Source organism: Empidonax traillii, unplaced genomic scaffold, assembly GCF_003031625.1.
Source record: "Empidonax traillii isolate 1590-97213 ecotype Southwest subspecies unplaced genomic scaffold, ASM303162v1 scaffold394:size533684, whole genome shotgun sequence".
NCBI lineage: Eukaryota > Metazoa > Chordata > Aves > Passeriformes > Tyrannidae > Empidonax > Empidonax traillii.
The window spans coordinates 253,580-267,362 of NW_020955587.1; the positions used below are offsets into that span (position 1 = coordinate 253,580).

General features: G+C 37.7%; 1 long non-coding RNA gene across 1 annotated transcript; it reads left to right on the top strand.

Moving 5' to 3' along the window:
* The first annotated feature begins 233 nt into the window (after positions 1-233).
* LOC114062275 lies at positions 234-12,532 on the top strand. The gene is made up of 3 exons (XR_003572333.1): positions 234-371; positions 9,866-9,872; positions 12,520-12,532. It is a non-coding gene; the product is annotated as an uncharacterized LOC114062275 (long non-coding RNA).
* The last annotated feature ends 1,251 nt before the right edge of the window (positions 12,533-13,783 follow it).

Sequence of the window (13,783 nt, forward strand, 5' to 3'; positions counted from 1 at the left end):
ATCCAGTTGGAGGCTTGCAGTCATCGGTATTCTCCAGAGACCAGTACTGGGTCCAGCCTTATTCAACTTGTTTATTAATGATCTGGACAAAGGAATAGAATGCAGCCTAAGCAAGTTTGTTGATACAAAACTGGGGGGAGTGGTTGATAGACAAGTAAGGTGTGCTGCCATTCAGAAGGATCTTGATGGGCCGGGAAGTTCAGCTGAGAACAACCTTATGAGGTGCAACAGGGGTGAGTGTAGAGTACCACACCTGAGGAGGAATAACCCCAAGTACCAGTACAGGCTGGGTGCTGACCTACTAGAGAGCAGCTCTGTAGAGAAGGACCTGGAAGTCTTGGTGGATGACAAGTTGTCCGTGAGCCTGCAGTGTACCCACATGGCTAGGAGAGGTGCATTAGGAAGAACATTGCCAACAGGTCAAGGGAGGTGATCCTGCCCCTCTACTCGGCCCTAGTGAGGCTGCATCTGGAGTACTGTGGCCAGTTCTGGGCTCCTCAGTACAAGAAAGATAAGGAGCCACCGGAGAGGGCCCAGCGGAGGGCCACAAAGATGATCAGGGGTGTGGAGTATCTCTCTTATGAGGAGAGACTGCAGGAGCTGGGCCTGTTTAGTCTAGAGAAGACTGAGAGGGGATCTCATTAATGCATATAAATATCTCAAAGCAGGTGCCAAGAGGATGGTGCCAAACTCTTTTCACTGGTGCCCAGTGACAGGAGGAAGTGAAGGAGGACGGAAGTAAAGCAGGAGTAAAGGCCATAAACTAAAACACAAGAAGTTCTACTTGAACATGAGCAAGAATTACTTCACTTTCAGGGTGGCAGAACACTAGAACAGGCTGACCAGGGATGTTATGGACTCTTTCTCTCTGGAGGAATTCAAAACCCACTTGGATAAGTTCCTGTGTCACCTCCTCTAGATGACCCTGCCTTGGCAGGGGAGTCAGACTAGATATTCTCCAGATGTCCATTTAAACCCTAACAATTCTGTGATTCTGGTCATAACAGAGGTTCCCTTTAAATAAAATATTAATTCAATGTTCTCCTCAAAATTAGAATGTGCTTTTGCAGTCTCTGTTTCCATGCCTCCATCCTTGTCCACAGACACAATGTCATCTTCCTCTTTTTCCTTTTTTTTTTTTTTATATATTACCTGCCTCTCACATGTACAGAACAATCATCTTAGCACCTTGCCATCTTCCGTCCATATTAATTTCCCAAAAAGTATTGAAGTATCTCTTTGATTCATCAATTTTCCTCCCATTAGAGAGGAAAAAAAAATTTCATCTGCAAGCCTGTCTTCCCTTCCCTGCTGTGCAATACCTTCTGCTTTCCTCACCTCTGTCAGCATAATAAATTTTAGTGCCAGAGTAACACCACACTGTTCAACCCTGAAGAATTCTGGGAAACAGGTCTTGCATGAAAAACATTTTACACAGTGTTTTACACTAACTTGACCAGTTCCTGTTTAGTTTGCAAGAATTTATGGAAATAGCACACAGTACTGTGGCTGCTAAAGTTGAAGTTTTTTTTTTTTTAAAAAGATTATTCCATTTCATTTCCTCACCCTAAATGTTTTTGATTCTGCAGCAGTCTCACTTCCATAGGATTACTACATAGAATGGAGAGTAGCTCCTTCCTTAACCTTCCTAGCTCAGCTGGTTTTACGACTTTTTCCTGGTGCTGATACCCTAAGAGAATACAGCAACCATGAGGGATTATCCACCTGTAAATTATATGTAAACCCAGCTCTACTTACACTCAAATATTAGAATCACATGGGCTTGGGAGATTATTCTACCCATTGACCAAAGGTTTAGAGAGTATACCAGAAAAAAAATTGCTGTCTTAAATTCACCTAAGTAAGCTAAGCTGATATTAAAGTTTTCCACTACATTTTAACAGCACTGTATCAATTTTAAAGATAGTCAAAACCTGAATTTAGAGAGATAAAACAATTGTCAGGACTTTTTCCTCAAAGTTGCAGTTACATATCTAAGTAAGAGAGAAGTAGTCAATTAAAATTACACAAAAGAAACACTGAGAAAGAACAGAAAACATGTTGTGGTACAAAAGGAAACATACACAGCAATTCAGCAAAAAGGAACTTACAATAAAAAGAAAACATAAGTTAAAAATCAGATCCTTGCCACTTAAAAAATAAGTACATCCAAAGCATTACACAGCTTGTAGAAAAACACCTTCCATCCACATATTACAAAAACAGATGTGAAGTGATCATTAGGTCACGTATACTCAAGTCAGACTTAGACACTATTAAGATTGTCAGTTCAAATCTAACTCACTCCTAGTGATCATCGTATTTGTTGCTACAGGAATCAGTAACCTACAGCTTTTGTGCCAAAACCTATGGCTGCACTGGCAAGTAGTTCTGCCAATTAGGAGCTACACCCCGGTAGGAGCAACTCAGCATTCAAATGGCACGTGTGCTGAACACATACTTCTGACTATCCCCAATGTGATCCTATGAGCTGAGCACTCATTCAGTGCTGAAACACAGGAGACATGCTTGCCTTGGATGCACTCATCTACAAGTCAGATTTTATGCTTCATGACCAATTTGTGAGATAAGCCAAAGTAAGGCAGGTGCCAAAGACTGGGGCATCAATATCCACATCACAGTCCTGATGTAAATCAGCTAACTAGTATAATCACATCCCTTGCAGAAGACGTGGACACAGGTTCTGACTGACATCTGGTCAGCTTATGCAGGACTAGAAGTCAGGGCATCACAAAATGGATGCTTTCCAGAGCCAATGGCTTGTAAATGCAAGTTACTGGCAGTATCTCACATTCCTCAACCATTGTAGAATGTCAAATTACACAGGTATGGTCTGCTTTAGGGATAAATGAATAAGTAAATCTGACTCAGCAATGCTAATACATGTAGTGAGCACCTCCATAGTGAAATTGTCTTTATAAAATTAGTTTTCCATGGGTTTTTTCCACCTCAAAAAAAAAAAAAATATCAACGTCAACAATATAACCAGGAAACTTTTTATTAGTTAAATATTTTTTTTCTATAAAGCTATATCTCATTTTTTTTATTCTTAACTATACACCTTAAATTCCGTTATTCCATTTTCCAGAAGACACCTGCACTACTCAGTGCACACAGCCCTATGGATTCTCAGTGAATGTCACAGATTACAGTCTTTCAAATTTGTCACATCTCACAGAAGCCAGAATTTTGCATTTAAAATTCCTGAGCTGACCTTCAGAGTTACTGCAGTCACAAACACCACCACTGATTTTATAAGTGCACAGCCTCTTCTTCCTCTCCTCTTCCCCCTATACTTCCTCCATTGATTCTTTTTTTTTGCCCTTCAGAAGGCAGTATCTATCATACATGCTACAAGGCTGTTGAAATGACAAATATAAGCAAAGAGGATCAATAAAGGATCCTCAAAGTCATCTAAAATGAAGGAAGAAAATTCTCAACATTTCTGTTATCATGTTCAAGGAGGCAAATGAGAAGTTATCTAGGTCAAAGAAAAATGTTATATTGAAGAGGCAGTAGAGAAGCTACAGAAATATTTGAGCAATAACTTAGGTAACAGAACCTGAATTTGTTTTCTCTGATTGCCCTGAGCCTGCTGTTATTTATGGAAACCAGGACCTTGTGATATATATGGAAACTAGGAAGAAAGCGATTGCGATGCAGTGACTACAATAATGCCTGGCAATAATGATATTAAATCCATGTTGTTCTAATTATTCTCAGTGTGTAATCTGGTTCTCTCCTCAGTCTTGCTGTCTAAAAGCAGCTGGGCTTCCTTCATTCCAGCAGAGTAGAATATGAAGACAGAAGTCCCCTTTCGTTTCTCTTTCTCATTCACTGGGTCACTGAACAGGATGTCACAAAGGGAGAAGTCACAAGGCATGTACTTTTCCTCCTGTGAGGCTAAAAAACGATTTTGAGGCATTACCTGCAACACTGTGTCACAATGAGCACAGCAAAACTATACATAGCAATAGCTTAGCAAAGAAATAAGACAACTTAGCTAGTGAATAGAGAAGACTGAAGTCACCAAGGCAAGCAAACTGACACATTAATGGATTTAACAAAATACTCTGTGACAGTGCACTCTTACACATTCAAAACAGTTCAATACACAGAAAAAACCCTATAGGATATTATGATGCCTGTCTCTAATAACTTTCAAGCTTTGATCAGAGCTTCCCCTCCCAGAAATATAGAAATGGTTATACATTTTGTTGTTGGATTTCTTCTGTGTAATGCTTCCAATAATACTCAAGTTTCTCTTTAGCCTGAATTTACATATACATTTTAATTTAAAAAAAACTCTTAAGTAGTACCTTTGATTTCACTTACCTTCTGTATTCAATTAATATCAGTGTTAACCAACTGAATGACCAAGAGGTACAGACATGCCAGCAGGGGAAGGAAATTTGTATGCTTACCGTAGGAAACCAGGCTTAACAAAAATTACAGTAGATTCTCTTGAAAAGAGTTCAGTGAAACAAAGTTGAACTACGATACGTTTTTGCAATCCAGCTCTGACTAGTGGCAGCAAAGGACCACTTAACTACAAGGAGAAAACAGAGCAATCAATTCCTTGCTCAACTTTTCTCACAAAGCAAAACACAACAGGGAAGGGTTGGAGGAGATATGGATCCAAAACACAGAACCAAGAAATAAATGAGAAACAAATCTTTGAAGAATTGTAATAGTCTGTAACCGGAATGAAACTCAGAAAAAGATAAATAGAGGAGAAAAAAAAAAAAAAACAGAGGAAGGTAATAAAAAAAAGAGAACTTCTAATGGAAGTGGCTATCGTTGGCTCATAAATCATTGCTGTGCTCAGCATGTTTTTGATGGTGCAAGAAATATTAACTTCACCAAAAAACATTATGTGGATCTCAAATTAGCTATACCATTAGTAGAAGAGGATTTGATGAAAATAATAAGGAAGGATAAAGGCGCATAAAGAGAGCTCCTTACTTCAATAAATGGTCACATATATTATTAGTGTAAATCACCATCCCCTATTCTGTAAGTAGGCTGCATTTATTTTACTATTACAACTTTCCTCTAAAAATGTACACAAGACTTTCCAATTCATCCATTAGCTTGAATTACTTGCTCTCCCCTCAAAAAATCTATAGAAACTTCAGAAGTAGGACCTAGAGATCCTGAGTAGAGAAACTTTATCTGGACATGCATGATTTCCACCTTTCAGTAATTTAATTCTCTGAAGTTAACTTCCCCAATAATATAAATATTTGAAGTGCAAATTTTTTACTACATTCAGGATATAGTCTCTACATCTGCTATCAATAAATCCATGGTTTATAACTTAGGTCTACAATTTCACTTGGTTCTGCCAAAAGAATACTGGGGCTAGATATTCTCCCTGAACTACAAAGTGTTAATGAAGAGACATTCAGTAATTGAAACATTATCATGAGCAGGTAAATACAGAATATCAAAGATCCATACAGCCTTCAGTGCTGCCCAATATAACAATTTGTTCAAGAATATAACTACTGTTACAACAATTTGGATCCATTTCTATTTCAATTTGATACAATTATTTAAAAGGCTTGAACTTTTCTGAAAGTATTGCCTTCAGCTTCCAGGCAGAGGCCCACACAGGTGCTTAACTTCTTTGGCACTTTTAAAAAAAGGAAACAGTTTTTAATTCCTATAATGCAGTGATGGCATTTTAAGAGGCAAAACAGTTAAGTTTATCCTTTTCAAATAAGCTTAATACATTTGATAAGTGACTGCAGCTACCATGGTACAAGTTCCTCCCTGCAGTCCATGAATCTTTCTTGCAAACTAACTTCAAACATTACTCTAAAAACCTAAGTAAATCTGAGGAAGCAAGGTTACTTTAAATCAATTTGGTAGCCTGCAGATCCAGTCTCATCCTTTGTTTTGTACCTTGATCAGGTTCAGATCAGAGATCACGCATTAGGAAAAGTATTTCAGACAAGATGTCTTAGCAGCACACAAAAATATCTATCGAAGCTCAAACCCTTAAGTATACAATTCTAGCACCTGAGCTTTATAAGCCTAATGTTTTAATCAAACAAAATCAAACAAATTGAACAAGACTTGGAGGGATTACTGGTGTCACTTCTCAGGCTGAACCCTGAACAACAGCTGAAGCAAAGCTGACTGTGGGAGATGAGCCGTTTAAGCATCCAGCACTGCTATCTGTGAATACCATGGAACAAACTGTACTTGTGGGAGATTTCACCTGCCAGGTACCTGCTGGAAATACAACACAGCAGAGAGGAAGCAGTGTACAAGTTTCCTGGAGCATGAAGAAGACAACTTCCTAAAACAAGTGTCAAATGAGCCTACCAGGGGAGGTGCCCTCCTAGATCTGTTGTTTGTGTACAGTGGTGATGTGGTGACTGGTGGTCATCTTGGCATAGTGACCACAAAACGCTAGTGTTTTCTATACTGCGTGAAGTAAAGAGAGGCACCAGCAGAACTTCCACCTTGGACTTTCAGTGGGCAGACTTTGGCCTGTTGTAGCACATTGACTGACAGAGTCCCTTGGGAGTCAGTCCTGAGGAGCAAAGAGGTCCAGGAAGGTTGCATGTGCTCTAAAAGAGAATTTTTAATTATTCAGGAGCAGGCTGTAGCCATGTGTAGAGAGACAAGCTATCAAGGAAAAACACTAGACTGGTTAAACAGAACTTAGACTAGAACTTAGGAGAAAAAATGAGAATCTATCATCTCACAAACATCGTAAATAGATTTCACTAAGAATTTTTCTGGCTAAGGTTATGGAGTAATTGCAATTTCATCCTTTTCCTGTGTACATACTTACACACTTTCCTTTTGGGTAGGTACCAGGCAGGGTAACAGAATAAGCCCAGGAAAATTCTGACTCAATAACAGCTGTTGACTAAGATCAACCTCTCAACTAAATGATCATAAACACAGCAAAAGAGACTCACACTGGTGTTCATCAAAGCCGATACTTTCATACAAGCATGCCGGGTAAATGATTGTTCCCAGAGTTAAAAATTATGGATTTTAAGATCATCTTACAGTTTGGTTCAGAGTTAAACTAAGTATGATATAGGAAAAGCACATACAAAGAATATGCCACCACATACGTGCTAGTCAATCTTAAATTTCAGATCCCAGCCCCACCAAGTTTAGAGACACATTTAAAAAACTCCAATAACTACAGTCCTATGAGATTTCTGCTTCTTAAGCTCTGACATTGCCTTCACATAATGTATTTATGGACACTAAGTGTAAATAATGTATTAAATGTAAATACCATTTGCCTCCATCTGTGTTAATCTCTATGCTAATTTCTTATCCATAAAATCATATGCAGAATATATACAACTACTAACTACAATGAGCAAAAGATATTCTAACATCTCAAGTGACTATGAATCATCGTGTATTTCACACTGATCAACACAACATTTGCTCATTGGCAGACATGGCAAATAAGTTTTAGAACACAATCATGGAATTGTGAGTCTACAAAAAAGATCTAGATATAGATAAAATTACATCAAAATTTGATAAGATTTACAGGCAGTTCCCTTGCTTAATCAGTCAATGGAAATATGTTTTTCTAGCATATTCAGGTGCAGTAAATAAAAATATTTGGTGGATCAATTGCCTGTGGAGAGATGCTTTTATGAATGGTATGTTACCTGCCTAACTTCACCAAGACTTTGAAAAAATAAAACTTCAAAGAATTACTATCTTAGTGGGAAAAATAAACATAAATAAAAACTTAGATAACTGGAGCAGGGGAACAACAGCGAAACAACTAGAATCCAGACATACGCTGGAAAGTTTAAATAATTACTTTTCTCTAACTATTACCCATGTTGAATTAATATGTTCATGATGTTGAACCCTGAGGAGGCATATGCTGCAATCACGCATGCAGAGGGGCAATTAATTGGAAACACTAATTTGCTACAGTGCAACAGTTAATGTTGAGTGCTATTTTGAACATCTCTAATTGTGCTAAGTAACAACATAAATAGTTCAATCAGCTAAAATATATTTTTAAATTAGCATATGTGTCATATGTTATATTCGTAACCAGAAACACTTCAGTGTTCTCAACTTACGAACCACTGAGTTCAGCAAATGTGCAGCAATAATAAACAGTGAACAAACTTGCTTTTCTACATGCTTAAGAACTGAAGCATTATGAAATTGCATTTTTCTAAACACATTATTAGGGAGCTATACAGAATTTCTGGGTTTAAATGCCTTGATGCTGTACACATAAGTTGCCTAATAGTAATTTTCTTCACAGAAAACAAAGCAACATGTAGAAAAATACCATCTTATTCCATCAGACCTCCTTTAATACTCTGATCTATTGTGTTCTCTGTGAATTTCCTTTTCCTGCCCAGAAATGAATAACTGAAGTGAAAATACCTTCTAAATAGTCATTGGTATACAAAGCACTCAACAGTTACAGCAGAAAAATTCATATAGCAGGAAGAATGAAAAAATGTTATACTAGCCCTTTCTCTCTATGGCATCTTTGTTTTGCACTGTACATTCGTGTTCTTTCCCAGTTTAGGCTTTTTCTTTGGTTGGGGTTTATGTGTGTGTACTATTTCCACAGTACTGAAGTAATGAGACTAGTAAAACTCTTATATAAAAGTACCAAAAACATAGTGCCCTTATTTGCCATGGATGTATCACTGGAAGAAAAAAAAAAAAAAAAAAAAAAGAGTAATATACAGCACCCATGGGTTTCAAGAAGTGAAGTGTGACACCTGAAACAAACTGTCATTTGCCATTATAATGTTTGGCATAAAAATATCAACACATTTTAAATAAAAAAAAAAATTCTCAGCAAAATATTTCAGATTAACCTAGCAACTAGCTCATCTCTACTAAGATTATTATATCATCTTTACAATATTTTTTTGGGCAAGGAATATTTTCCAATAAGCTGAGAAAAAGAATTGATGGAATGGGGAGAATCAAAGACATTCTAATGGCAGTGATAGTCTTCTTGCAAATATAATCCATTCTAATGACCTTTTCTTAGAAATACCTCATGCTTCTCCTCTATATAGTTTGTGCCAAAACTAAAAACCAAGTAAGACTAAACCTGTTGCCATCCAAAGATCTACTGAAATATTCAGTAGTCTTAACAGAGAAGTCTACAATACTTTTTTTATCCCAGTATTGAACTAGTTAAATTGGTCCCAGAGAGCCTTTCCTGGATTAATTGTTGATAAATCAGGTGAATTCAGAAGCTTAAGCTACCATTGCTTTGGCAGGTCAGGTTTTGGAGGAGGAAAAAAAAAAAAAAAAAAAAAAAAAGAGAGAGAAGAATTCAAGAATCGGGGGGTTTTAACATTTTCAGCACAACTTAACTTTTCTCCAAAGAGAAAGGAGAGAAGAAAATCCTAAGAGACAAATGAGAATATTTTATCTAAAAAATCCCAAGGACAAAGATGCGTGCAAGTACACGTAACAGTTACCATAAATGAAAACAACTCTGCCACTGGCAAAAAAAAATCCCAAAGCACAATATTCACTGTCTGGCTGAAAGCATACTGCTAACACTGGAAAGCAAATAAATAAGTATTCTCACACTTCATATTCAAGAAAATGTTAACAAAGATTTATACTGCTGACATAGTCTATTTTCAGTCATTTCAACACCTAATATAGCACATAGCTGAAATTCATTGAATTCCTCAGTGCATAGTTTGGAGTACTCTGAAGACTGCAGTCCTAGCAAACAGCTAATACACAACTCCTGTTGGGTGCTAAATTCATTGTAAAGAAAAATGAAGCACATTATTTCTTAAATTCTGTTGCTGTAGGCCACTCATATCATAAACCACAGGAGTTGTGTCACCGATTCCTGAAGCAGAATTGACGCCATAATTTATGCATATTTTAAGACTGTACAAGTAACATATCTCAGGAGCCTCTCTTTTCACTTCACCATCTTTTAAAGAGCAGCACAGTTCTAAGATATGCCACTATATTCTGTAGTACGTTTTCTTCAGCATTTTTACGAACAAGTAAAATTTTTTTTTTTTTTTAAGTCATGACACAACAGTAAAGAGATACAGATCAGCTGAATAATATTAGACAAAAATCCTATATGTGATATAGGCAATCATCACCGCAAGTGTTGATGTGTAAGATGTGGCTACTGACCCAAGCCTCACCTGATCTGAGCACAACAAGCAACAGGGCTTTATATTAAAGCAGAGGTGAGCTGCAGAGCTCAAAGTGCCTTCCTTTAGGAAAGGTATCTTCCTAAATCCTACATTCAGCAGTTGGCACATATTTGAAAGAACAAAAATTGGTATGACACAGCTTGCTTATAGTCCTCTCTTCATTTTAAAATCAGTGCATTTTGGGATAAAGTTTTTCTTTAAAGAAATTTAGTTTCTTCAATCAAATCCTGTTGCACTTTCTTGTGTTTTAATATCAAAGCTATTTCATCCTCTTGTCGTGCTGTTACAGATGCCTTAAAAGCCCATGGGAAAAAAAAAAAAAAGCCACAGCACAAATCTCTTGACTTTCTCTAGTTTCCCAATTTCAAGAAAAATTGTCTTCATCTCATTTATTCTGCTTAGGGAGAGGGAGAGAGAAACAAAATATTTCTTTTCCACCCATTTTCTTTATTTTCTTTTTATCGTTCTTAGTAAAAGGTTCTAAAAAAAAAAAATTAGATTCTCACAAGTTATGCTTCAAGAGCAAATAAATTAATTTTTCCACAAGTGTTGCTTGAAAAGACTATTTTTTCACTCAGCTCATTAAATATGTTACCCCTACTTGTCCAAATATAGAAATCAATAAATACAGGTGACAGAGTCTATATTATTTAACTTCTGTTCATTTTTTAAAATCTTATGAACACTTAAGAGCTCAGTGTTCTTGCTGTCTTGATTCTTCCCTATTTGAGAGGTTCATTACAATTCCCTCACAAAAACCTTGCTGATATACCCCTGAAGTCAATGAAAGCTTTTTCACTAAGAACAGAGAAAAATCCAGGGGATTTTACTGCTTTCTAACTTTTTCTTCCTAGTCCTGCCTCTGTTCTTCCTTATCTAAAATCAAGAGAGCACAAACAAAAAAAACAAGAAAGTATTTTACATATCCTCTGCTGAAACAGCAACAGCATGTTTCTAGTATATTCTCATTCCTTTCTTATTAAAACACTATTGTCAAGTGTAATTTTTAAATAATTTTGACCACAGCTAACTGCTAAGCAGATATTTGCAATAATCCAATAACAAAGCCCAGGATTTTGTGTGAGAGAAAAGTAGCATTTAACTCTGAATCCATCAGTGGGTTTGATCATTTCAAACTGCTCATTGTAAAGTTCATTACCTTGCCCTTACCAAATTAGCTTTGTAACAACTTCATAAGCTCTTTAAAAGCCATTTTGAACTTTAAAAAAAAAGACTCAAATGTGCCAATTATTTTATCCTTCAAATTTTTGCCAATTCAGATGCTTTTTGTCACTTACGTCCTTTCCATTTTCCTGTTTCAGAGTATCTCAGTGAAAAACAGGAGAAAAGCCGGGGTTTGCTTTCTATGGTTTTGTAGGTTTTCTTACTGAATATGAAAGTCTCAATTTTAATTTCTTTCTATTTTCAAACATTCAGGAATGAGAAAAATAACTAGAAATAACTATTAATGTTCAGGGCAGCTTGTTGATCTAAGGATGTGACTCTCACTCAGACAAGGGGTCTCAGATTCAAATCCTTTTTTTAAGGCCTGTCAGCCTGGCTTCAGTCCCAGGAAAAGTCTTAGAGCAGATCATCTTAAGGGCCATCTCACAGCATGTGCAGGGCAACCAGGGGATCAGGTCCAACCAGCATGGGTTTGTGAAGGCAGGTCATATTTGACTGACCTGAGCTCCTTCTATGAAAAGGTGAACCGCTTAGCAGGTGATGGAAAGACTGTGGATGTTGTCTACCTGTACTTGAGTAAAGCCTTTGAAACAGTTTCCCACACCCTTCTTCTGAAGAAGCTGGCTTCCCATAATGTGGAGGTGTGTACTCTTTGCTAGGTAGAAAGGCGGCTCAACAGCTGGGCCCACAGAGTGGCTGTGCATGGCCTTAAAATCAGCTGGCAGCTGGTTAGAAGCCGTGTTTACGGCTTAAGTGTTTACAGTCCTGTATAGTATCTTTATCAATGATATAGACAAGGGGATCAAGTGCACCTTCTGTCAGTTTGTAGGTCACAACAAGTTGGATGGGAGTGGCAATCTCCTGGAGGGCAGGAAGGCTCTGCAGAGGCATGCCTGGATCAGTGGGCTGAGGTCAATGGTATAAGGTTCAACAAGGTGAAGTGCCAACTCTTGCACTTGCATCACAGCAGCTCCATGCAGGGCTAGAGGCTGGGTGAAGATTGGCTGGAAAGCTGCCTGGTCAGAAAGAACCCGGGTGTGCTGGTCAATAGCCAGCTCAGCACATGAGCCATCAGTGTGCCCAGGGGGCCAAGAAGGCCAACAGAATACTGGCCTATCAGAAACAGTGTGGCCAGCAGGACTAGGGCAGTGATCGTTCTCCTGTACTCAGCACTGGTGAAGACACACCTCAAAACCTGTGTTCAGTTCTGGGCCCCTCACTTCAGAAAGGACTTGGAGGTGCTGGAGCTTATCCAGAGAAGGGCAATGGAGGTGGTGAAGGGCCTCGAGCACTAGTCTTATCAGGAGCATCTGAGGGAGCTGGGTTGTTTAGCCTGGAGAAAAGGAAGCCCAGGGGAAACCTGAGTGGAGGCTGTAGCCAGGTGGGGCTCAGACTCTTCTCCCAGGAAATAAGTGACAGGATGAAAGGTAATAGTCTTGAGTTGTGCCAAGGGAGGTTTAGATTGGATATTAGCATAAATTTATTCACTGAAGTGGTTATCAAGCATGGAACAGGCTGCCCAGGGAAGTGGTTGAGTCACCAACCCTGGAAATGTTTACCAAAAAAATTTTAAAAAAATTAAAATAAGTGACTGCAGCACTTGAGAACCTGGTTTAGCAGTGAACACCGTGGTGGCTGGGTAAATGGCTGGACTGCATGATTTGAGAGTTATTTTCCAAACTTGATGATTCTATGATTTCAATAGCATGCACCTCAACAAATCATACAATTCTGAGATTCTGCCAGAAGCTTTTTTCTTGGTTTATGGAAAACTGGTCAAGTGCAAACATTAACCAGCTCTAAGCAACAAACCTTCAATACAAGTAATTTATTTCCCCTAATAAACCCTTATAGAAAGCATACTCTAAAGAAGTTTAGTCAAAAATACAATGTCCAACTCTGCTTTCTTTAGTGTATTGATTCTGAAACATTATAATGGACTAAAATATTTTTCTTAACACAAACCACACTGTTTCATCTGGATCATATTAACACAACAAAGCCTTTTCCCAAAGGTTTACAAAACATATTGGTGGTCAACGACTGTAACAGTGCTCTCTGAGCAGTAAATAAATTGTGCTTTGTTTTTCTATTGTACTAGAGGAGACTTCTACAAACTTTGCTGATCTTAAGCACACAAATCCAGCTGTACACAAAAGTCACCCTCTAATATTTAGAGATAAGGCATCATAGCAACAAAAAGAAAGATTAGGAGATAAAAACCAGTTAGAATTGCGAAATCTTTACAAAAGTAAGAACACAGTCTGAAACTGTCCATAGAAACCTTAACCAATACTTTCAACACTAAAACCTCAGAGGCTTTATATATTCATAAACTATGAAACAATATAGAGGTGCTAACACAGACATATGCAGACCTGAAAATAAAA